This window comes from Protopterus annectens, chromosome 5.part0 (assembly GCF_019279795.1).
Source record: "Protopterus annectens isolate FY-2018-M chromosome 5.part0, PAN1.0, whole genome shotgun sequence".
Classification (NCBI taxonomy): Eukaryota; Metazoa; Chordata; order Ceratodontiformes; family Protopteridae; genus Protopterus; species Protopterus annectens.
The window spans coordinates 885,668,785-885,692,473 of record NC_056735.1 but is presented as its reverse complement, the minus strand read 5'-3'; positions in this window follow the sequence as shown (position 1 = coordinate 885,692,473).

The window sequence follows — 23,689 nt, the reverse complement described above, 5'->3', positions numbered from 1 at the left end:
GATAGAAATTCTAAAACAGGTAGAAATAGAAAGGAGGACTGTGCAGAATTTTTGGATTGAAGACACAAAAGGTTTAAAAATCCTTCTCCCTACCTCTGTGGAAAATAAGTGAAAGAAGATATTTGTCATATTCTGACAGAATATAAGCTATATTGGAAGCTGATGACCAAACACCTTCAAAACACAAGGTGCAAATTCTGTGTAGTCTCTAGAAAATAATAATGTTGAAATTTGCAGTTTCCTTTTACAAAGAATATTTGACAATCAAAATGCTACTGCTGGTCACACAGATAAGGAAAATAAATTTAGAAGAGGCCATTGTTGTTTCAAGATAAAGATAAAAGACTGAATCAGTAGAGAAACATCTTGAAAAGTAACACCGCCATTAGTGCTGGATATGTGTATATTGTTACAGTGCACTCTGTTTAATGCATAGATTGCCGAAAGATATTTGTGCCATCAGAAGTTGTCAAATGCCCTTGTTGTGTGCAGGACTGAGCAAAATGTGCATTGAATGTTGCTTTTACTGAAGACACCTTCATGAGATCATGTTAAGTAGGAGTGGGTGGTAATGCCAAAGATTTGGATATACCAACAGGTTTGGCATTTGGGTTGAAAATGTATGGGTGTTTGTGTGTTAGGGTTAAAGCAATGGCTAGGGAAGGTGATATAGTTTTGCTTGGGTACTGCTATGTAAGAAGTCTGTGAGGGAATGTGTCTTTTTAGTGAAATTGCTAGGGAAAGGGTGTTTAGTAACCTACTTTTAAGGTTGGGGTTAGGATCAGTGGTAGATTTAGATTTAGCACATATTAGTAAGGTAGTACAGGAGGACAAAGGTCTACTGCACATCCTTAACCGTGCATGCTAACCTAAGATAATGTTTGTTTGCAAGTTAGTGGTCTTTTTTCCACCAATCCAAAAGGAAAATAAAGCTGTGTTTTATTCACATGTCACTATTGATAAGTGTATTAATGGTAGTACACATAAACTTTCAGTAATATACTCAGATAGATAAACAGGTAGATAGATAGACAGATAGATAGATAGATAGATAGATAGATAGATAGATAGATAGATAGATAGATAAGATAGATTGACAGACAGCTAGATTTGTGTATGTGTGTGGGTGTACATTATAGTTTTATTTTTTATTTTATTTTTAATTTGTTAACCTCATTACAGCACTGATCCCACTGGACCCATTTCTCTCTCACTCTAGGGAACACACAAAAGATACATGAAATTATATACAGAGAGAATGACAAATACAATATATGTGTATATTACATACAAACTGAATACCATAGTTGTCTTGAGGATATAAAGGCAATAAATAACTGACATTATATATACAGACTGACTAAAAATACAGTATATACATGCATTAAATATAGATTGGCATCAGAACTGGTATGCAGAGAGAATCACAATCAAAAATAGAGTCAGAGCAAGGTATATAGACAGAATAAGGAACTGGAGAGGTTAAGTTACATGACCAGAGAGAGATAGCAGCTGCACTTTCCTATAATCCTGAAATGTGCTTTTATTTGTGAATGGAAATTGAGGTAAGATGAATGAGTTTTAAGAAAAGAAGGGAGAGATTCTCACAGTTTGAAACCAAGAACTGAGAAAGCATGGTCTGTGCAGTGAACCTTAGTTTGGGTGGTTTGGAGGAGAGGACATGAGCGGTTAATATGTCTAAAGTTGTGTATTATTGCATCTGTAAATAATCTGGAAGGTAATGGAGTAAAGGTGTCATTCTAGATAGGTTTAAAGAGTTGAGAAGCAAGTAGAAGTCAGCATGATGTTTCACAGGCAGCTTTTTCAATGGTATTGCAATGATATGTATTTCTTGAGGAGAGAGAGTGATGAATTTGCAAATAGCATTTGAAATGGACTGAATGATCTATACATTTCTTTTAGAAGCTGCAGCAATTAGCAGGATACATTATTCTAGATAAATCTAGAATACCTATAGCATTTCTACAGGGTCTGGATAGAAAAGGAGAGATCCTATTAGCCCAGAAGAGTACAGAATTAATTTTTATGTGTAGTCCAGGTGGAACTGGAATATTAGAAGGGGCTCAAACCAAACCCTAGGTATATGAATGAAGTGTAATTTTCAGTGGTATTATTAAGATAATCAAGGGTGTTTCTGAGCCCTGGAGATAGAATTGAACTTTTGCCCAATGCCAAAAAAGCAATGCTTTTGTTTTAAAGGAGTAATTTTTTATCATTGACCCATTGAATAAGAGCATGAAAATCAGCCTGAAATTTGAGTTCAAGAGAAAAGATAGAATGGTTGGAGTGGAATAGGTCTATGTGATCAATATAAACAAGAGAGGAAGATAAGCTAGGTCAAAAGAAAGTTTGTTAATGTAAACAGAAAAGAAGAGATGTTCCAGAATAGTTCCTTGAGGGACACCTTTGTAAAACACTGATTTAGAGGTAGATGAATTAAAATTATCTGAGAAATGGTGGTTAGGGAGATACCTTTTGAATCACGGCAGTGTGTCATCACTAATGCCTATTACAGTGAGGTGGTCTAGGAGGATTGAATTAATTACAAGATCAAAGGCTCTGGTGAGGTTAATAAAAGATGATCCAGTAATTAGGCCTTTGTCCGTTCCAAGAAGAATGTTATTGCTGATTGTCCAGAGGGCTGTGGATGTACTATGACCAGTGACAAATGTTAACACATGAGAATATTAAAGGCAATGTAAAAATATAACAACCTCATCTCCCCTGATACTCCTCCATTTTTGTAAGTCTTTGTACTTCAAGCACTGCATGAAGTTAAGCAACCATTGTTATAAAAAATGTCATTGTTGATGGACTAACTTTTTTCCAGTTTTCCTTTAATAACTTTCATATGACCATACTAATTTAGCTAATTATTAAAAATATTTACACTTCATTTGTTTTAAGCATGGTATGCACCATAATCCTTGCATCAAAACTGAGAGTTTAAGGAAACCAGTATCTTTTAAAATGTTTCTCTTTTTATCCAACATTCATGACTTCAACACATATATTCCCATATTCCAGTTTGAGCATATCAGTGATAACAATGCTTCTGTGAAGGTACAAGCCATCTCATTTTTTTCTTTGCTGAAAGCCAATAAACCGTATAATACATATTCTGTCGAAATACATAATACATTTTTATAACAGTGGCAAAATAAATTTAAAAAAAAATTGAAAAATCCAAGTTGTTAACATAGTTCTTATTTCAAGCTAAAACTAAGCATAAACAATGCCCATATGCCCATAACAGGAAAATCTTACGAGTTTCAAAAGTTCAGCTAAGATTCTCTTTCTTGAAAAACTGATATTGGAACCCTGGTCATTATTAAAAATAAGTGGTAAAGATTGGTTATTCTTTTTTTGCCATGCATCTAAAAAAATATTCTGGTTTAACCAACATGAATTTAGTAATTAAAACGCTTGGCAAATTTCCAGTTCCTAAACTTCTATCTAACTGTATTAGGAAGACTACTTGATAAAACATATAATTGCCTGGGAAATTTTAACTGAGATATTCAGTCTGCATTTTCTATCATATGCCACATGTGAATTAAAACTGGATCCCGTATATGCATATTTACAGCAGATTATCTGGTGTGCAAAATATGTTTGCAAATCATTTTATCTAATAATAGTTTGGTTCATAGTTCCGGTCATAAAACTTTATCAAACACAAGACAAAACAGGCTTACTTGGAGGCAGCCATCTTTAAACCTCCCTTTTTTATGGTTACAAAAGTGCCTTGCATGGGACATATGGGTACTACATCTACAAATACGTGTGTGCCAAAGCCACCTAACCTTTGATTACCAACTGTATGAGGAACAAACAAAGAGTTTTTGAGAAACAGTTCAGCAGGATAGATTTGTGGTTCCATAAAGTTAACGTAGCCTAAAATAGAAAGTATCAAGTTATATCATTTTTCTGTTTAATTTTTCATAAATACAGTTCACATGAATTTGAATAGCTGTTTTAAGATTTTTTTTATTTAATGCCAACCTAAAATTTTAGTTCAGAAACCATATATTTTGATGGGGTAGAATGTTAATTTGAGTCAGCATCAAGATCTTGCTTTCTTGTAGATTGCTTTTGCAATGTGTTATTGTTTGAAAGTATTTTAACTATTGAAAAGTATTGTTAGCATGATTCCACCCATGAAATAATTGATATCAGTTCATTTTTAAATATTACAAATTCTCATTTTTTGTATTTGATTTCAGTTAGTCATATGTTTTGTTCATTTTCAGTGGCTAGACAAACTGCATTCAAGGAAAACAGAAAACGAGTCAGGGAAACTGGACAGCTTTGTAAAACTGCATTCCCGAGAAAAAGTAAAAACAGTACGGAAAGGAGTCATATGTATATATATATATATATATATATATATATATATATACACACAGAGAGAGAGAGAGAGAGAGTGAGAGAGATACAGATATAGGGATGACAAATTTGATCTCATCTCATGTAATCACAAATATCTGAGCTTTAGTTTAAACCACATTTAATCTATAAGCACATTTAATTTGATCACAGTTTTCTAGAAAAGTATAGCAAACTATAAAGTCATTCCTGATGTGGTTTAAAGTGTTAATATATTATTGCTTAGGCACATGTTGTACTCACATTTACACGTTTTTTTGTGCATCAGTAGGAATTCACTGCATGTTGTGTTTTCTCTTTCCTCTGTGATTGTGTAACCACACAGTTCATAGGTTCATAGGTTCATAGATAGGTACTGGGCTATCTGCCCAAGGGCATTTTTAAGCCTAGCCAGAGTGTGTCAGCTTTCACCGCCCCATTGATTAATTAACTGAGCCTCTGTCAAGCAGAGCCAATGAAGTGATCCCAGGGGTGTATTTTCTGTTATCCATCCACTTGTCAAGGCTTCTCTTGAAGAGTGTTAGTGAGGGGCTCTGCCTAATGTAGTTAGGAATTTTGTTCCAAAGCATGGGGAGTTTCTGTGACAGGAATCTATCCCTCCAGCATGTTCTATTTATTGTTATGGCAAGGTTTAGCTCACTAGAGCACGTGGCTCGCAGTGACTTGGATTTCTTTAGGTGGAGAATGTCCATCAATTCTGAGTTGGACATGGCTTTGTAAGTCAGGCAGAGATCACCTCTGAGTAAGCGATATGCCACTGAGTACAGCTGGAGTTTTTTCAGTCGGGCAGCATAGGACATATGAGGCCAGTAATCCTCTTGGTGAGGTGCTTTTGTGGTCTTTCCAGCTCTTGGAAGTGTCTTGTGAGGTACATCCCAAATAGGACATTGTACTCTATGATGGGTCTGATGAGTGATGAGTAGAGGGGCACTATAACCTCTTTATTTCTAGATGTGTACCCCTTAGTAATTAGATGGGCCACATAGAAGGATTTCCTAACTACTTTGGCAATATGATTGTCAAAAGAGAGATTACTATCTACCTTGGTTCACAGATCTCTTATTGCCTCTTCTGTATTAAGGGGGCTGCCGCCTATGTGATAATTCATGTGTGTTTTGTTTTTTCCAAACGGGATGACTATGCATTTTTTGGCATTTAGCTTAAGACCATGACTTTGACATCAGGTGTCTGTCTCAGTAAGACAAGATAAAGTTAATATATTAAGTTATGGGGTTGGGTGGTAAAGCCCCATAAAAAAAAAAAAACTTTTGGTGGAGTATTTGTTGTATGTGAAATTTTAGATTAAATGTGATTCAATTAAATGTGCTTTAGATTAAATTTTTGCATATAAGATAGATAGATAGATATATAGACAGATAGATAGCTAGATAGATAGATAGATATAGATATGTCAACTCACACATTCATATAAATATATATAAGTATACAAATGTGTATTTATCTATCAGTGTTTGTGTGTGCGTGTGCGTGTGCGTGTGCATGTGTGTGTGTGTGTGTGTGTGTGTGTGTGTGTGTGTGTGTGTGTGTGTGTGTGTGTGTGTGTGTGTGTGTGTGTGTGTGTGTGTGTGTGTGTGTGTGTGTGTGTTTGTGTCAACTCATAGACTCACATACAAAGATAAAGTTATATGTTCATCTCTTCACCCACTCATATGCATACATACATACTTATATAACAGTATATATGATACAAAGGTAATCTTTTAAGACTATGACAGTGGTGTGTTTTGAGCAGAAAAACAAAACCAAGAATAGACTAACATCTTAGTGAACAATTCATTTTTTTTCCAAATGCTAATTGGAATTCAGATACATATACAATTTTGTCTGCTGTTTACAACATTCTAAAGCAAAAATAAGATCTTTGCTTACAAAATAAATATCACAGTGTCTAACAGTTTAAAAATTGAATAACTGAGATAAAAAAATAAAAAAAATTCTAAACTATACCAGCAAGAATTTTGTATGTTTGTATGCTACAAAAAGCGTGGAGAAAATTAAACCCTTAAATGTTTTTAATTATGACTAACATATTTACTTACATGAAGATTAAAATAAATCTCTTTCCTTCTAGGAGTGGAGCATGGACACCCATTCACACATTTTCAAGGATGGCTTCATTTAAAGCCTTTGTATTCTCTTTATAAACCTTCTGCAGTTATGTCTAATTATGCTGCAGTAAAACACAAGAAACATCCCGAAGGAGAAAAGCACTATGTTTCTTCATTAACTAGTTTGATTTATTTACTTGTGAATCTTTAAAATGTCCCATTTGGCATTCAGAGCAAGTAATATTCAAGATGCTCAATGAAAAACATATTGTAGCTCTCGTTAAATCAATAATGTTCTATAGAAAATATATATTTTCAATAGCTGTAATGCACATTAAAAAAGCAGACTAGGGGCATTGGCATCCCAAATGGAGTACAACAGTGTTTACTTAGTTTATGTTAGACGATTGCAGTATTTAAATAAATATTAGGAGATTCACAAATGAAAAGTAGCAATTGTAAATGATAACCTTATCATTGTAAAGCTAATTACAGACACCAAACTTATACAGATGTGTTTAATAAGTGCTTTCACAAGTATAAATGGACTAATCAACAACATAATATATGGTGGAGTTCTGGGGACAAAGATCTACAGCAAGCCACATAACAGAAGGAAAGTACATACACTACATAATTCTACATGTTATGTTACATGTCACTCATGCTTTTTGTGGTAAAAATTCTCTCCTAGACAAAGTTTATTTTCATTGCTGTTTTCAAACCCTGGTCAAAAACTTTGTGAAACACTGTGCACCTGATTCGATAAACCTTACACAGCTCACTAAAACCATGTGTGCGTTGCGTACAATAGAACGGCAATTTGTATTCAGTTAGCAGCAAGGTGTGTACAGCCGCACAAACACAGTAAACACCATGATGTGCTAATTACAGTATAAGAAGCTGAAATGTACACTAATAAACCAATACAAAATGGAGGAGTTATTCAACAAGCTATATAGCAATCATGCATACATAGTATAAGCTTTTGCCTTGAATTCCAAAATATATTGGAATGCAGCCATGGAAACTACACTAGAGGAAATGAATGTTAGGGGCTACTGTTGCTCTTCTGCATGTGTATGTGCAACAGGCTGAAGTCTATGGTGCTGCTGCTTATAGACCTTGGGCAAAAAAGAGAAGGGTGTTTAGACTCCGTTTAAATTTTCATGGTCTGCATGAGGTTCAAACAGTAGAGTGCTACAGGGTGGATAGGGATACTGCTCTAAACTCTGCAATGTCTGTCATCCTCAACTGAGAGCAAGGGCAAACTGAAGGAAACCAATATCTGTGTAGTTCACATAATTTTAGCTGCAGGAACCTTCCAACAAGGGACATGCTGGAGGTGTCACAGGGATCAGCATCCAGAATCCTACATCAGTCCCTGAATGCTATGATACAGCAGAGATCAAAGTATAGGGGATAAGAATAATAGGGAATATAAAGTGCTTCCAAGCAAAAAAGGGCTTCCACTCCATAATGCCAAAGGTACTATCCTGAATGTGTGTGCTGTGTGCTGGCAACCCCAGCAGTTACCCATGACTCATATCTGGCACAACCTCACAGCAGCTCTATCAGAGGGAGAGGAGAGGAATCCCACAAAGCCATTTACTGGGTGATGCAGGGTATGCACTTGAACAATGGCTGATGATGCCCATCAGAAATGCATAAACAGCCACAGAGGAATGGTATAATAAGGCACACACTCAAACAAGAAATATTATAGAGCATGTATTTGGGCTGCTGAAGTCATGAATTCAGTGTCTAGATTGACTGAAATCACTGTGCTGTCTGTGCTGTCCTATACATATTAATCTGAGAAGAAAACAGAACAAGAACAGGTGGGGGGAGGGGTCCATCATTCACCCATCACTCATCAAGTCATCACTGCCACACACAACTGAAGAGTCAGAGAGGGCATCACCAGCCACTGTGGGGGTAGATAGATGTAGGCATGCACAAAATTCCCTCACCCTGTCCAATGGATAGCACACATGCTGACCACATAAGGGGTACAACTTTAATCCTATGCACATACATACCATAAAATTGATGCCAGACAATGCTCACAAACTCTACTTACCCATGTAATGGCTGTGTGCTGTTAGCATCAGACAGAATCAGGCCCAAATTAAAACAGTTGTAACTGCAGGACTATCAAGCTAATACATTGGTAAGAAGATGAATGAATGGCAGATACTTGCATACTGTTACTTGAAAATATACTGAAGTAGAATGTGTATGAGCTGTCCAGCAATGACATCAGTGTGTGACAAGAATGACTTATGTTGAAAGATTTCTGCCTTTTATTAGCTCACATGCCTCATAAATTGAAAATACACACAAACAGTAAAAGCAGTCCAAAGTCTAATTATCCCTACAGTCTCACAAGTGGAGCAATAAGCCTCACTGATGTATCAATGATTTCAAGGTAGTAATCACAATAAAAAGGCATAAGAAATCAATAAAAGTTTCAAAATAGTATCACCAATACATATAGTAAGCACTCAAGTTAGTTATGTACCATGTGCATCAGAAAAAATATATAGACATCCCTGAATCCAAAAGACAGAAACAAGGTGAGGGCACAGTTATCATCATTTGCACAGAGTGGGGTTGGGGAGGGTAGAAGGCCAAGGCTGACACAAAAGTAGTGAGTCTGTAAGAAAGACAGGAAGGCAGAAATGTAGCTAATTATTAATGGCCACTGAGACAGAATGGTGTGCAAGCCTCATGAATGCCTCCTGTATCTGTTATGTGGGTATGTCTGTATGGGCAGTCAATGTCAAATGTGTGTGTCAGTGTCTGCATGATCACAGCCAAGCTCTATGCTAGATGTATGTCCTGGTATGTCAAACAGGTGTGAGCCATGCATGGTAGAGGTATCAGTTCATCGTCATCACCCCCTTGCCCATGGTTGGATGTGCTGGTGCTACCTGAATGTGAGTGATGTCTGCTTAATGAGCTCTTCTCATGACTATGACCAGGCCCATGAACATGTGGTCTGCCACATCTGGATGTGGGCACATAAACCACTGATGGAGCAGTGGCCATGTTGGCTAACAACAGATGATGCTGTGGACCTACAACCACTTGGATGCTGTCCCCTCTCCCAGTAGATGTTCCATTACAGACAGTGCCTATTCCATTATGTCATTCATCTGATCCATTGAATTGGCCACAAGGCTGAGGCAGTCATGCATGTCAGTCTGTGCCACATATAGAATCCTAAGCATGTCCTCAGATGCCCTAGTTGAACATGCCTGTGGCTCCGTGATGGCACTAAACATATATTGAGTGGCCCATAATGACACACCAGCATCAGGTGCAGAGTGGACAACAAACCTCCTCTGACACCCCCACCAACTCTCCTGTATGGCACCTCACCCACACTTTGGATATGGCCAGAGTCACCCAGCACTGAAGCCACTGTAACTACACTTCCCTGAACAAGTACATCATCCACAACCTGTCCAATATCTGAGGGCTCAGTGGAATGGGTATGTATAGGCATACTGACTGTGTCTGAAGGAAGTAAAGGGAGTGTGCGAGTCACAACCTTAGTGTCAGATGCAACCTCTGCTCCACCTGACTGTGCCTCTGTGTGGCCACAACCATCATCAGAGCCTAGTAATAGTCTGACATCAGGTGGTACTAGTCCTACACTTCCACCTGTGATAATAAGCAACAAACAGGGGAATGAAATTACTAGTACACCAAATATTAAACCAATATAGATGACAAAACAGTAACACCAGTCACATGCTGCTCAACACTAGAAGTCTAAATCTCAAAATGCACTTGCTCGAAGCACTCCTTAAAATGGAGAACATTGACATTTTTGCTGTAACAGAGATGTGGTTCAAGGCAGCAGATAGCACCCCTGCACTACCAGGCTATAATTCATTCCATGACTTCCGGCCCCAGAACGTGGACCGCAGCTTCAAAGGTGGTGGTGGTGTTTCCATATACATAAAGGATGCGCACACCTCCAGACTGGTAGCCCAACATGGTGCATCAGAGATACTTCAGGTGCAGCTAACATTGGGTAAGACAGCAATTCAGGTCGTAGCCTGCTATAGGTCCCCAACCATGACCCAAGACTCAAACTCTGCATTCCTAAGCACCCTGGAAAAGATTATGGTCCAACCTAACACTCTCATACAGTGTTCCACTTCAACTACTCCTCCATTAACTTGGAAAACTACTCATGTACCAATACATTTTCCCAACGTTTCATGGAATTCATTAATTCCAATGCCCTGGAATAGCTCATTCTTACCCCCACTGGAGGTAGCAACATCCTTAACCTGGTCATTACTAACATGGGTGATCGTTGCACTGTACCAGTAGTCAAATCCTTCCTGGTTAGATCCAACCACCAACTAATCACCTTGGAAATTCACATCCCTCCCACCACCCCTGCAAAGGTAACCACCATGAAAAACTCCTCCAAAGCTAACTTTGGGCTCCTAAAAACAGAGGTGGCTAAATTCACACCACCCATGCAATTGGAGAACAGCTGCATGACTGCCTAATCATACACTAATGCCCTGTATGAACATGTACACAAATGCATGGAACATGCCATACCCAATAGAAGCAAGATGCTCAACTCCAAAAAAGGAAGTCAATCTGGTGGTGTCCTGCCATAAACAAACTGTACAACAGAAGGAGGAAACTGATAAGAAATAAGGTGAAGTTCCAAGACTGGAAAAACTCCCTTATCAGCCTCAACAAAAAGTTGAGATCCCTCATCAAATCCTCTAAACTAGCTATGAAAACAGAATTGCAGCAGATAGTAAAGACAACCACAAGGCCTTCTATAGTTATATAAAGAATCTGCACAGCAATACCCAGATTTGTTCGGAGCTGTTGCACAATGGTACCTCCTATACCGAGCCAACAGATATTGCCAATATACTGGTCGACAGATTTAGTGCCAGCTTTACCCCTCTTTCCCCACCAAAGGACCAATCACAATATCAGTAGATTGCCAGGCACCCAGTATTACTATTGCACAGGTTAAAACAGCACTGTCCAAGGCCAAGAATACAGCTACTATGGGACCTGGCAATATCCCTGGCTACATTCTACATGAACTACAGAGTGAACTGGCACCTCACCTGTGTGCCCTGTTCAGTCACAGCCTCACCTCAGGCTTTGTCCCTACCAAATGGCACACTGCTACAGTCATCCCTTTCCTCTAAGGATGAGTGGCTACAGACCCTGGGAACTATCTCCCCATTAGCCTGACAAGCCTGAGATGCAAAGCTATGGAATGCATTGTCATGGACCTAATAAACAAATATATAGGGAACCTCCAAACTCTGGATCCCACACAGTTTGGTTTTGTGAAGGGTAGATCATGCCTGCTCAACCTGATTGACTTCTTTGAGTCAGTCACCAGAGTTGTGGATGAAGGCAAGTTGGTTAATACAGCCTACCTTGATCTGGCCAAGGCCTCTGATACTATTCCTTACTCAGGAATCATAGAAAAACTCACTAAACTAGGCATCAACCCCTATATCACTAGATGGGTTGCAAACTGGCTCACAGAGAGAACCCACAGTGTGAAAGTAGCTGACCTCAAGTCAGACTGTTGACCAGTCACGAGTGTAGTCCCACAGGGTTCAGTTCTGGGTCCTCTCCTGTTTGGTATCTACTTCTCTGAAGTTCAGGCCAAAATGAAGGGACTGTGGCTGACAAAGTTTGCAGACAATTGCAAGTTGGGAGCCATAATTAACTCCCCATGTGATGTTGACATCCTACAGAAAGATCTCACTGAGACCAATGACTGGTGCCAGAACCATGGCCTTAAGCTCAATGCCAAAAAATATGTCATCATCTCCTTTGGGAAAAACCCAGTTCCCATGAATTACCACATTGATGGTAGTCCACTGAACACAGAAGGCGTCATAAGAGATCTGGAAACACAGGTTGACAGCAACCTCTCTTTTGACCACCACATTGCCACTGTGGTCAGAAAGTCCTTCTGTGTGGCACATCTCATTATTAACGGTTTTCAATCCAGGAAGAAAGAGGTCATTGTCTCCCTCTACTCTTCCCTCATTAGGCCAATCATCGAGTACAATGCCCCATTTGGCATGTACCTCACTAGATACCTACAACAACTGGATAGGCCACAAAAATACCTCACAAAGAGGATCTTAGGCCTTAAACACTTGTCCTATATGGACAGACTAAAAAAAACTCCAACTATTCTCTGCCTCGTATCGCCTAGTTAGAGGTGATCTCTGCTTGACTTACAAAGCTGTGTCTGACCCAGCTCTGATAGAAATGCTACATCTAAAGAAATCCCAATTCTTGTGCACTACACACTCCAGAGACCTCAACCTCATTACTACAATCAACAGAACAAGCTGGAGGGACAGGTTCATAACCCAGAGACTGCCCATGCTATGGAATAGACTTCCCATACATGTCAAGCAGTGCACCTCACTGGCTCTCTTCAGGAAAAATCTTGATGCATGGATGGGAAATAGAATATTCACCCTGGGGATCACTCCAGTGGATCTACTTGACAGAGGCACTGGGAACTAAGGTTGGGTGGCACAATGCCAGGGTAATCCTATGGGCTATGCTTGTAAAGGCTCCAGGGTCATTAGCCTAGTACATACCTATGAACCTATAATCACAGATAGTAGAGCAATACAAGCACTCATTATACCCTCCTCACATACACAGATAATTATATATCTAAATAATGCTTAGTAATAAGCAAATAAACATTTGTTTACCATGTGCAGATGTTTCCCCTTTGCAGGGAGGATGGTCCTGAAAGAAATGAAGCAAGGAAAGGATGGCAATTAAGCATCAGAATGGGAATAACACAGGGGGACAGTGAATATGCAAGCACTATGTCCTGTAAGAAGTATCTGAAACTAAAACTTGGCTGAGATGTCTACCCACATCCATGTGTACTGAACAACTCACTTGTAAAACTATTAATTATCAATAGGTACAGATACAAAAAAAATTTTTACAGGAAGTAGTACTTTATTCTATAACCAAATATAAATATTACCATATGTAAGCTTACCTGAAAGCTAATCCTGGGATGCACTTGTCCTGCCAGCAAAATCAGCACTAACATCAAAGCACAAAGTGCACAGTCTCCACTTAACCATCTGGATCTCTGACAGTGGACAGGAACTCTTCAGTTGGTGTCAGTGGTGGCTCAGTAGCAGGACTAACTCCCCCCATAGACAGCTGTTCTTAGGCAGCTGAGGCCGCCCTCCTCCAGGCTGATGAAATCATATTAGTGGCCCGATGCCACACCTGATCATAATTTCTGATGTGACCTCCGATTGCATTGACATCATTCACAGTTCCAAATCTCCTTTCAGGTAGCCATATCCCCATGAACTCTGTCAAGCAGAAAGGTTCCATGGTGCCTCAGAGTCTGTATTATCACCTCATTTTCCATGTCACTAAAAGGGTAATGTCATTGATTTGTAGGCTTTGGAGCCATAATCCTATGCAATGTGAAACAGAGAAGGATAAAACAGATAAATATCACATAACTAATGCATTACTTACAAAAATAATCAGTCTGTCTACCCTTTTATCAACATTAAACACCTGAAACACACTTTTCATTTATTACAACTGAAAGTTTGTTGGTTGTCTACCTCCCCCTCACACACAAAGGCTTGCACAAATCAAGGAATATCACATAAGTTATGTATATATGTTTCTGACAGAAATATCAGGATCCCTACACATTTTCTACAGAAAAGTGCTTGAAACACACTTTTCTGCTTTTATCACAGAATGATAGGTGGCTCCCCACCCCCAAAACACCAAACAAATGAAGGTTTGTACAAATCAAGGAATACCACAGAAGTAATGTATATATGATTTCCATGTAATTATCAAGATCTTTACACATTTACAAAAGAAACTTAAATTAATGAATGATAGTCACTTCTCACTGTGCCATCTCAAGAGTATAATACCAGTGTCAGTGACACATACATTACATTTTTTTCAATAACATAAAATATTGTAAAATCAAATTTTAAAAATAATAATTATACTAAAAGTATAATCTATCTTTCTCTGAAATGTAAATGCTTGCCAAAAATGCATATGCTAACAGTGAAGTATAAGAAGTATAAGAAGTGCGTACAGATAACAGTCATTTTCTGCTTATTGTATACATACATTTGTAACATTTTACAAAGTTTAGAATGTACTTGAATAATACAAGCATACCTAAGCAAATTATAAGCCTTCTCTGCAGATAAATCACATTCAAAGGAATCTCAGTCTTCTGTTTTGTTCAAATACACAAGTCTATCTACACGGTTACCTTTTTATAGTGCAGATTCAGCCCTCTGAGCACTGTGAAGATGCAAATGAAGTGTAAACTGATTAGAATTACTGAATGCCAAACTTTTGACTTCATGAAGCACATGTAAACATAATGTAGGCTCTGCACCATTGTTAGCTGCTAATGGTTTGCAACTGTGAATGATTAGTGTGAGTGAGAAGGAAAACACAACAGCCGTTCAGACAACTTTCACTACAGTGGGTGTGTCAGTGAGAATACACTTACAAAGTATGGAAATAACTTCAGAAAGCTTTTAAATGAAACAAAACACCACACAGTTAACATTTTGATCAGTAATAGCAAAACTGTCCTGCCTTTGTTGAAAACTGTTTTCCACTTTCATGTATTTCTATCACACATTTAAAGAAAATTGATACAAAATGCAGTGTAAACTGCATGTCTGAGATTACATCAGATATAAGGGAAGAATGAACACAATACAAAGAGAAGACATAGCTTCATTCATCCAACATATTCAGAAATGGTTGCATGATTACTCATTGCAATAAATATGTATGCCACACATGTACAAACAACTGAGAATGTACAAATGTATTCCTGCTAATACTGTAGAGGAATTGTGAATGGCTTGTATGCACACAATTTGATTGCTGTTGCAAAGCTGTGTCTGTGGAAAAGACAAATAACACACCCCAACTGTTTTGAATTTTATTTATTTATTTGGTCTTTTACATTTGCATGGTGTGTTGCTTAGTGCTAACATGGTCAAACACATAAATGTATAAAAATTTATGTAATTTGCCTTAGGAAGCACAATCATGCCTAGTGGCATTGAGTGATTGTCAGCACCTTGGATGATAATGACACCTTTGACCCCAATGTGTTTGTAGCACAAGGTGTAAAGACACTGAGGTACACAACAGATAAGATTTGTAGATTGTCCCACTTTTTTTTTTAACTAAAGACTAATCATATTAATAAAATAATCTATATTCAATTTGCCTGTGCTATTTGCATAATGTTAACCTGTGCACAAACATGGTTCATTAGTGAAAAAAGAAACAATGTTAAAATGCAATTGTTACAAAGAAACAGATACATTTTTTTATTTGCTTTGCCTTCCTTCGCGTAAACAGGCTAAGTGGCGATGCAAGGCTGTCAGCACTCTGACAGTACTGAGTGTAAAAGATGCACCTACTGCCTAGCTTTCTCCATAGCACAAGGTGTAAGTTCATTCTCAGAACCCAGATGAGCCAGGGTTCTAATCCAGCACATTTCACTTTTTATTAGTGGTGTCCAGCTTTAATTTTTAACAAAAATTATAATATAAAGATAATTATACTTAACAATAACTATGTATAGAAGGATGACTGAGAATTCACATGGTATCCTATTTATTATATGTGTAGGTAGTGTAGCATGACAATTATGGTTCTGTAATTATGAATGTATTTTCAGGCCTAGGGTGGACTTCATAGTTTACTAACAGTTGTCTACACACCTCCCATAACACAAGTATAGCTGTAAAACAGAATACATTGTGCAATCTGAACTAGAACTCAAAAATCTACTTTGAAAGTAATAGAAGTATATGCATTTCCAGTATATTGTCACACATTACTCCTGCATCAGACCTGGGAATGCATAAATCAGGACATTGTCATGTTGCACACATACATGGTTAATTCAAGTATAGCACCACTCACACTTTAAGATGTATATTAGTAATGACCATGTTTGACAAACACTTATTCTGTGGCAATGAGGAAGAAACACCTATGTGGAAAAATAGGCATTCACTTTTTCACATAAGTTTGAAGCCCAATGTACAATCTACTTTTTTCAGTGTGTAACATCGCACAAAATACCAAGAAAATCGTTGCACAAGCAGTATGCAGACAATGAGAGCCAGTGAGCCCTGAAATATTCCAATGTATGCTTTAAATCAAGTCAACATGTCCAGTTCAGTACAATTCAGTACAAGAATCCTTTATTTATTCAGACAAACAAGAAGGTATAAGCACTTTCGTTCCAAAAATAAAAGCAGGAACTTCATCAGATACAAGGAAATTAAGTGAGTAAACTGTTTTAAATAGGAACTCTTACATGACATCACTTCCTGGATTAGTGAAAACCACTCCCAAGTCTGAAACAGTCCTCTGGAACAGAAGTCTGAAACACTACACATAAATGTTTCAGCACAAAACAGTATAAATATCAAAATATAAAAATATATAAAAATACATATAAAAACTGATTGTGAAAATGTCAACACCCTAAACTATGTATTATAAACTCAAGAATAAATATGTTTATATATAAAAATGCTTTTAAGATGCTTTTGAAAAAATATGTATGTATATAAAAACATATTCGCAGTAAAAACCAAACGGTGCTGGCAAGAGTTACCTCCAACAACAATGAAATGAACAGTAAAAAACAAAGCAGGAGGTAGCAGCCACGGCTATGTAGAATAACAGCTTTATTAGTAAAAGAGGTGAGCACATTCCTGGCACCAGCCACTTCATCAGAGGTCTGATGAAGTGGCTGGTACCACGAACGTACTCACCTCTTTTACTAATAAAGTTGTTATTCTACATAGCATGGCTGCTAACTCCTGCTTTGTTTTTTACTGTTCATATAAAAACATATAAGTAAAATATGCATACAGTTAAAAATCCACCAAAAACCGAAATAGAACCAAGAAAAAACAAACAAACTGGAGTATACAGTTAAAAATCCATTGGGAACAAATGAATAAATTTCATGTACATATACATATAACAGGTATGAAGGCCATTTAAAAAAAAACATTTTTTGTACCATATCCATATATAAAGGTAATGTTTCACCTCTCAAAAGCCCTCAATTTAAGCAGACTGCTTATGGAAAGGCTGTCATTTAAGCCTGGCCAATGAGTGGCATCAAGTCGTAATTGCCATAGCAACTAGGCTTTTTCGAGTAAATATGGCCAGGCTGCCCCCCATTATGTCTTTTTTGGACTTTACTACAAATTTGAACTGGTGATTGTTGTATTCACTAATGTGTCTAGCAAGTGCATTCACTTCACTAGCATCCTTTATATTCCTAAGGTGCTCGCTGATCCTATTTTTAAGCTTACATTCCGTCTTCCCCACATAAAAACATGGGCAAAAGGAACATAAAGCACAATAGACCACTCTTTCAGTTAAACAACTACACCTCTCAGGTATTTTTATTTTCATTCTATTAATTTCACATTCACTGACTTCCAAAATGAAAGGGCAAAATTGACATGCCCCGCACTTAATCATCTGACCCTTCCTATAGATTCCATCATTATTACGTTCGAAAATGTTCTTCAAGTTAGGGCCCTTCTTGAAAACACACACAGGTTTTTCTCCTAAGATTTTAAAAAATTCCCTGTCACTACTCAACAAATTCCAGTTCTTACACAGAATATCTTTAATAGTGTATGCGTCATTTGAGAAGAGAGTTGAAAAACTGGTGTGGTAATTAGTTACTTCAGACCCAGAGGAATGGTGCCCCCTACATATTTCCTGGTTATGGACAATTTTTTGGTCATTCACAACAGTGTCTGTGACTGTTTCAGTTATGTTCAACTCAGTCATATCGGGATGGTCAGTATTAGGGGTGCCAAAATTGGTGCAAAAATACTCACATTGTCTTTTCTCACTAACCTCCTTCATGATGTTGTCAATTAAATTGAGGGGATAACCTCTTCTCAAGAACATTTCCTTCAAGTTAAGGCATTCTCTGGTGAAACCTATCCAAGTTGTCACCATTCATGCTTCACGCACAAATTGCCCCTTGATAACTGCACGTTTCTGAGTGAATGGGTGGCAGCTGTCAAAATGCAGAAAACTATTGGAATAGGTTTCTTTTCTGAAAATTTCAGCCACAAATCTCTGTTGTTCCAGACCTTTCTTTAACAGAACATCAAGATAGTAAATTTCATATGCATTAACACTATATGTGAACCTCAAAAAGGAGGTTGAGTTGTTAATATAGTTAATGAATTCAACAATTTGGTCTCTAGGGCCTTCCCATAAAATAAACATGCCATCCAAATTCCTCATGTAAGTATGACAGAATCGGAAATACGTTGATTGTTTCAAAGTAGGTTTTTTCCATTCCAACATGACGATATTGGCATACAGCCCCCAACATGCTGAACCCATAGCAACCCCTTGTGTTTACAAATAATACTGATTGCTGAACAAGATAAAGTTGCTTCTCAGCACCATATCCAAAATCTGTTCGTACATATTGATTTTGTCCTGAGGTATTCCCTTAGAAAATAAATAATCACAAAACCATTCCTCCCCGATGTAATGTGGGATGACAGAATATAAATCTACTACATCAATTGGAATAAATAAAAAGTCGGACCTAAAACAAGTGTTATTGATTTTCCTTAAGAAGTCCCAGGAATCAATACATAAGTGAGGTTCATCCGAAAGTAGCTTCTTCAGTTTAGTATCCAGAAATTTGGCTAAGGGGTGTATGATTGATCCCCAGGCATCAACAATGGGATGCGTGGGTGGTTGCTAAATGTTTTTATGGATTCCCAGCAAACCAAAAATTGTGGGTGTAATTGGAAATTCTATTGTCAGATAGTGTAGTTCGTGGATTGAAATGAGACCATCAATAAATAAGTCCTGGATGTACCCCCTCATTCTATTGTATGTGCCATTTAACTCATTTAAGGAACTTTCACAGTAAGTATCTGTCTCCAAGATAGATTTCATTTTGTTGATATAGTCATCAGTTCTCATAATGACTACCCCACCCCCTTTATCTGGGTTCATTATTCTGATGCCATATAGTTGTTTTAAACAATTAAGCTCATCTCTCTCTTCTTTAGTTAAATTACTACTGAAACTATTGTTTCTAAACCTGTTACCCAGATTTCTAATATCATGTTCACAAACTCTCTCAAAGGATGCTAAAATAGGATGGGTGGGGGGGGTGGTAAGAACGGGATACCTTGAGTGGTTGCCATACCTGTTCTACCCCTTGAATCGAAATCTGTAAATTCAATTCCCTCCCATAAAGTTTTAAATCAACCAGTGTATTCACAGTGTTTGAATATTGACTAGGAAGAAACATAAAACCTTTTGCCAAGAGGTCACAAGTAGTAACATTCAAGGAAATGTCAGTATAATTGTAAACTTTAAAGTCTCCAGTACTGTTGAGGTCAATATGTAAACTTGAGGAACTTTCCCCCTCAAACAATGCCAGGTATACACTGTGATGAAATATCAGTCTCTATTGTCTCCTCCCCCTCCATGGACAATAGTTGTTTCCCCTCTTCATTCAGCCATTACCTCTCTGTGCAGGGGCTTGAAAATGATTTTTCTGAAAGTTCGTACCCCCCCCCCCTGCTGATTCATGAGACGTTCTGGCTGTCTTAATTGGGGAAAGTTTTCTTCCCCTAAAAAAATGTTCATCCATTGAATCAATTTCAATGTCCATGTTAGTTGCAACTTCATTGGTTTGATGTGGGGGTTTCTTTAGATGCCATTCTTGTGAGGGGGGTGGGGTGGGCAAGCCACATGGTTGGCATAGTCCCTCTCATCCCTGATGAGCTTTTTAATTTGTCAACTTTTGATAACAGTTATTTGTTCATCAATAGAACTGAAAATCCTGTTGTAGTCAAACCTGGTAGTGCTGAACCCACTGTCATTAGTTATAAGTGCATCCAAAGTATTTACTTCCTGAATCAGTTCAACAATACTTATTTCATTATGTTTTACCACCATTTCCATATATTCTAGACCCTATTTATCAAGAAAGGCCAAAAGTTCATTGTGTAAACCAGAATTAGCAACCAGTCCAGTTGGGATCACACAAAATATGCATCAAGTCATACAATTAATCCCCCAAATTCAGGTCTTAAAAGCCAAGTCATTTAACATATTAGTGCTGACCATTGGACAAACTCTTGTCAAGTATAGTAGTGCACATGCCATAACTTAATGCCAACTGTTACATTATCTTTCCTATTTCATAAAGTGCCTTCCTCTCAGTTTGGCAATGTTGCTGTCTGCGTAATATCATGCAGGCATGGTTGGCATGGGTATGTGGGCTTGCATACTGACTGTAAAATACAATATCACAAATTGGCAGGAAAACACTTTTTCTATTGTTGGAGGACCATTGTAGACATAGCAAGAAACTGGGAAGGATGGTGCCCAGTTCATGTCTCAAAGGTCCTGCATGGAGGAGTCAAAAATATTTATTGCACTGTTTGTAATGCACTACAGCTGTAGGCTGCTGCAGGGCGACCATACTGGGTCTCAGTATAAGGCTGATACTTGGAGCAGACTGGCCAAGGCTGTTTCCAGGGCAACTGGCACACATTGGGGAGCCATGTAGGCACCATTATAATGACCAAAAATGGTGCAAGAAGGCACAACTCAACCAGTGGCTGGATGAGTTTAGGACTAATGACATCCCACAGTTGTGTAAGTATACAGATAAAGCAACTTTAACTGATAAGGAAAGCTGTAGATAGCCAAGACTGGTATGAGTAATGCTTTCATGTCTCTTTTTCTCATTATTTTACAGATGCTCAGGAAATTTCAGTGAACAGTGAGATGCATGCTGAAAGATTAGAAAGACTCAGAGAAAGAGAGGTCTGTAAGCAGCACAAATGAGCAGGATTGCATTACAATTATTGCTGTTCCATATGTCATTAACTTACGCATGTAGAGTTTAATTGTAAAAGCAAGCATGCATACTTTTCTTCTGTAGCTCTTGGCAATTGTAATAGGCAAGTGTAGTAGTGTTTGCAGATTTGGTAGGCTGAATTCCCTGCAAGTAACAAATACATCGCAAAAGTATAATTATTTTTTATTTTAATTCCAGGAAAACTGGCATTAATGCCATGTTGTTAACTTAATCTGTACTATATTTAAAAGCATATATGCAATATTTGCATATTGGCAAAGATTGGTTGTTTCAATTCACAATCCTGTTTTGGATTTGGAAAGTTGTATAGTTAATATAATAATATAAGTATATTTATTGTAATAAAGATTTTATGTGACATATAATTGTTCTAAGCATCTGTTTTCTTGTTTTGTCTAACCCCACCTCTTACCTCTATTTTATATATCTCTCTCTCTCTCTCTATATATATATATATATATATATATATATATATATATATATATATATATATATATATATATACACACACACACACACACACACACACACACACACAGTGTGTGTGTGTGTGTGTGTGTGTGTGTGTGTGTGTGTGTGTGTGTGTGTGTGTGTGTGTGTGTGTGTGTGTATGTGTGTGTGAACACACCATTCTGATGGCATACTTTTCTGCCAAAAAACAAAATGATTTTCAGCACAGAGAGGTAGGCCAACTACTGTGTCTCAGCCAGCCAACCTCCACCAGCTGCTGCACCAACACCCAGCACATCTGGGATGCAACCTGACAGTACTGCCTCCACAGCTCCTGCACTACCTGACCCATCCACATTAAGTAGCATTACCCTGGCTGCTGGTGCATTGGTATCTTCTGGGAGTATTGGTGAAGGTGGGAATAAATCATCCACAGGAGCTGCTAGGGATGGTGTATGATGTATTAGAATGTAGATTTGGTGCCTGCCTCAGCCATCTGGAGAAGTTGCTCCTTAGAATGCAAAAAGGTCCTCATGTCAAGCAATCCTACAGGAAACCAAGGAAAAGGACAATGATAGGTCTGAGGGTGTGGACTAGATTCTTACTGTTCCCATGCTTGATGCGAATGTGCCTCCAGTGTCCCCTACCTATCCTCAGTCATGGTGTCCCCAACCTTTTGTATCCATCACCATCCCTGTGTCTGTCTTTCTTGTCCTATTTGTCTGTACCTTCTACCTTGTCTTGCCTACCTACCTAAACCTCACATTTCTATGCCCTACCCCAGCATTCCTTTCTTCTTTAAATTCAAAGAAATGGGCAGCTGTCCGACAAAAAAAAAAATGTTCCATAAATACCTCTCCGCTTCACATATGTATCTTCTCCATGCACTTGATTTGGTCAAATTGGCTATACTATATGATTACATTGTTGTCACCCATCTATGTTGTGGTGACAGTCCAAATGTATCCAATTATCTATACATGTTCACATGACAGTGTTAAAAAAGTGGATAGCTATGGTTCTTTCCTAAATCCCTCCTCTAAATTCCTTTATTGCTTCCCCTTTGTTCTTCCCCTTGTTTGCCCCCCATTCACCGCTTTCCTATCTAATCCATTTGCACACCTTTACACTTGTCAAAAAATAGAATCAGACACCCCACACATGTCCCTGTTTGTGCAAAGGAAGGTGAAGCAATAGAAATATTACTATTTTTTTCCATTTAAGCAAAGAAATGCATTTGCTCATCACTTAGCTCTACGCAAACTGGGAAGACAATATAAACAGTTCTTCATTACATAAAAGTTATGACAAAACATTTCGAATATAAAATAAAGTATGAACAGCATAGTATCTGTCAGATATTTCTCACATAACATATATTCATAACAAATTCTCAAGTTTAAGTTGCTATCATTCTCGCAAATTAGTTTCTCAGAGATGCTCTGTGTAAACAGGTGTTTGGCATGTATTACTATGGTTATTGCCCAGTTATCCTCTATCTCATCAAAAGGTATTTTTAAACACATCAGAAGAGAAGGGGCTTGTTATTCACTGAAGACATACCTACTCAGACTCGTGTGTGCCGTGCAGCAATGCACTTGCAAATAATATCTTAATAATAGGTCCGATGTCAAATACACTACTGAAATAGAGAGCACAACTGCATTGTTACATTTGTTAGTGGGTTATATTGACACTAGACATTGGTCATCACTGATCAAAACACATTGATATTGTATGAGCA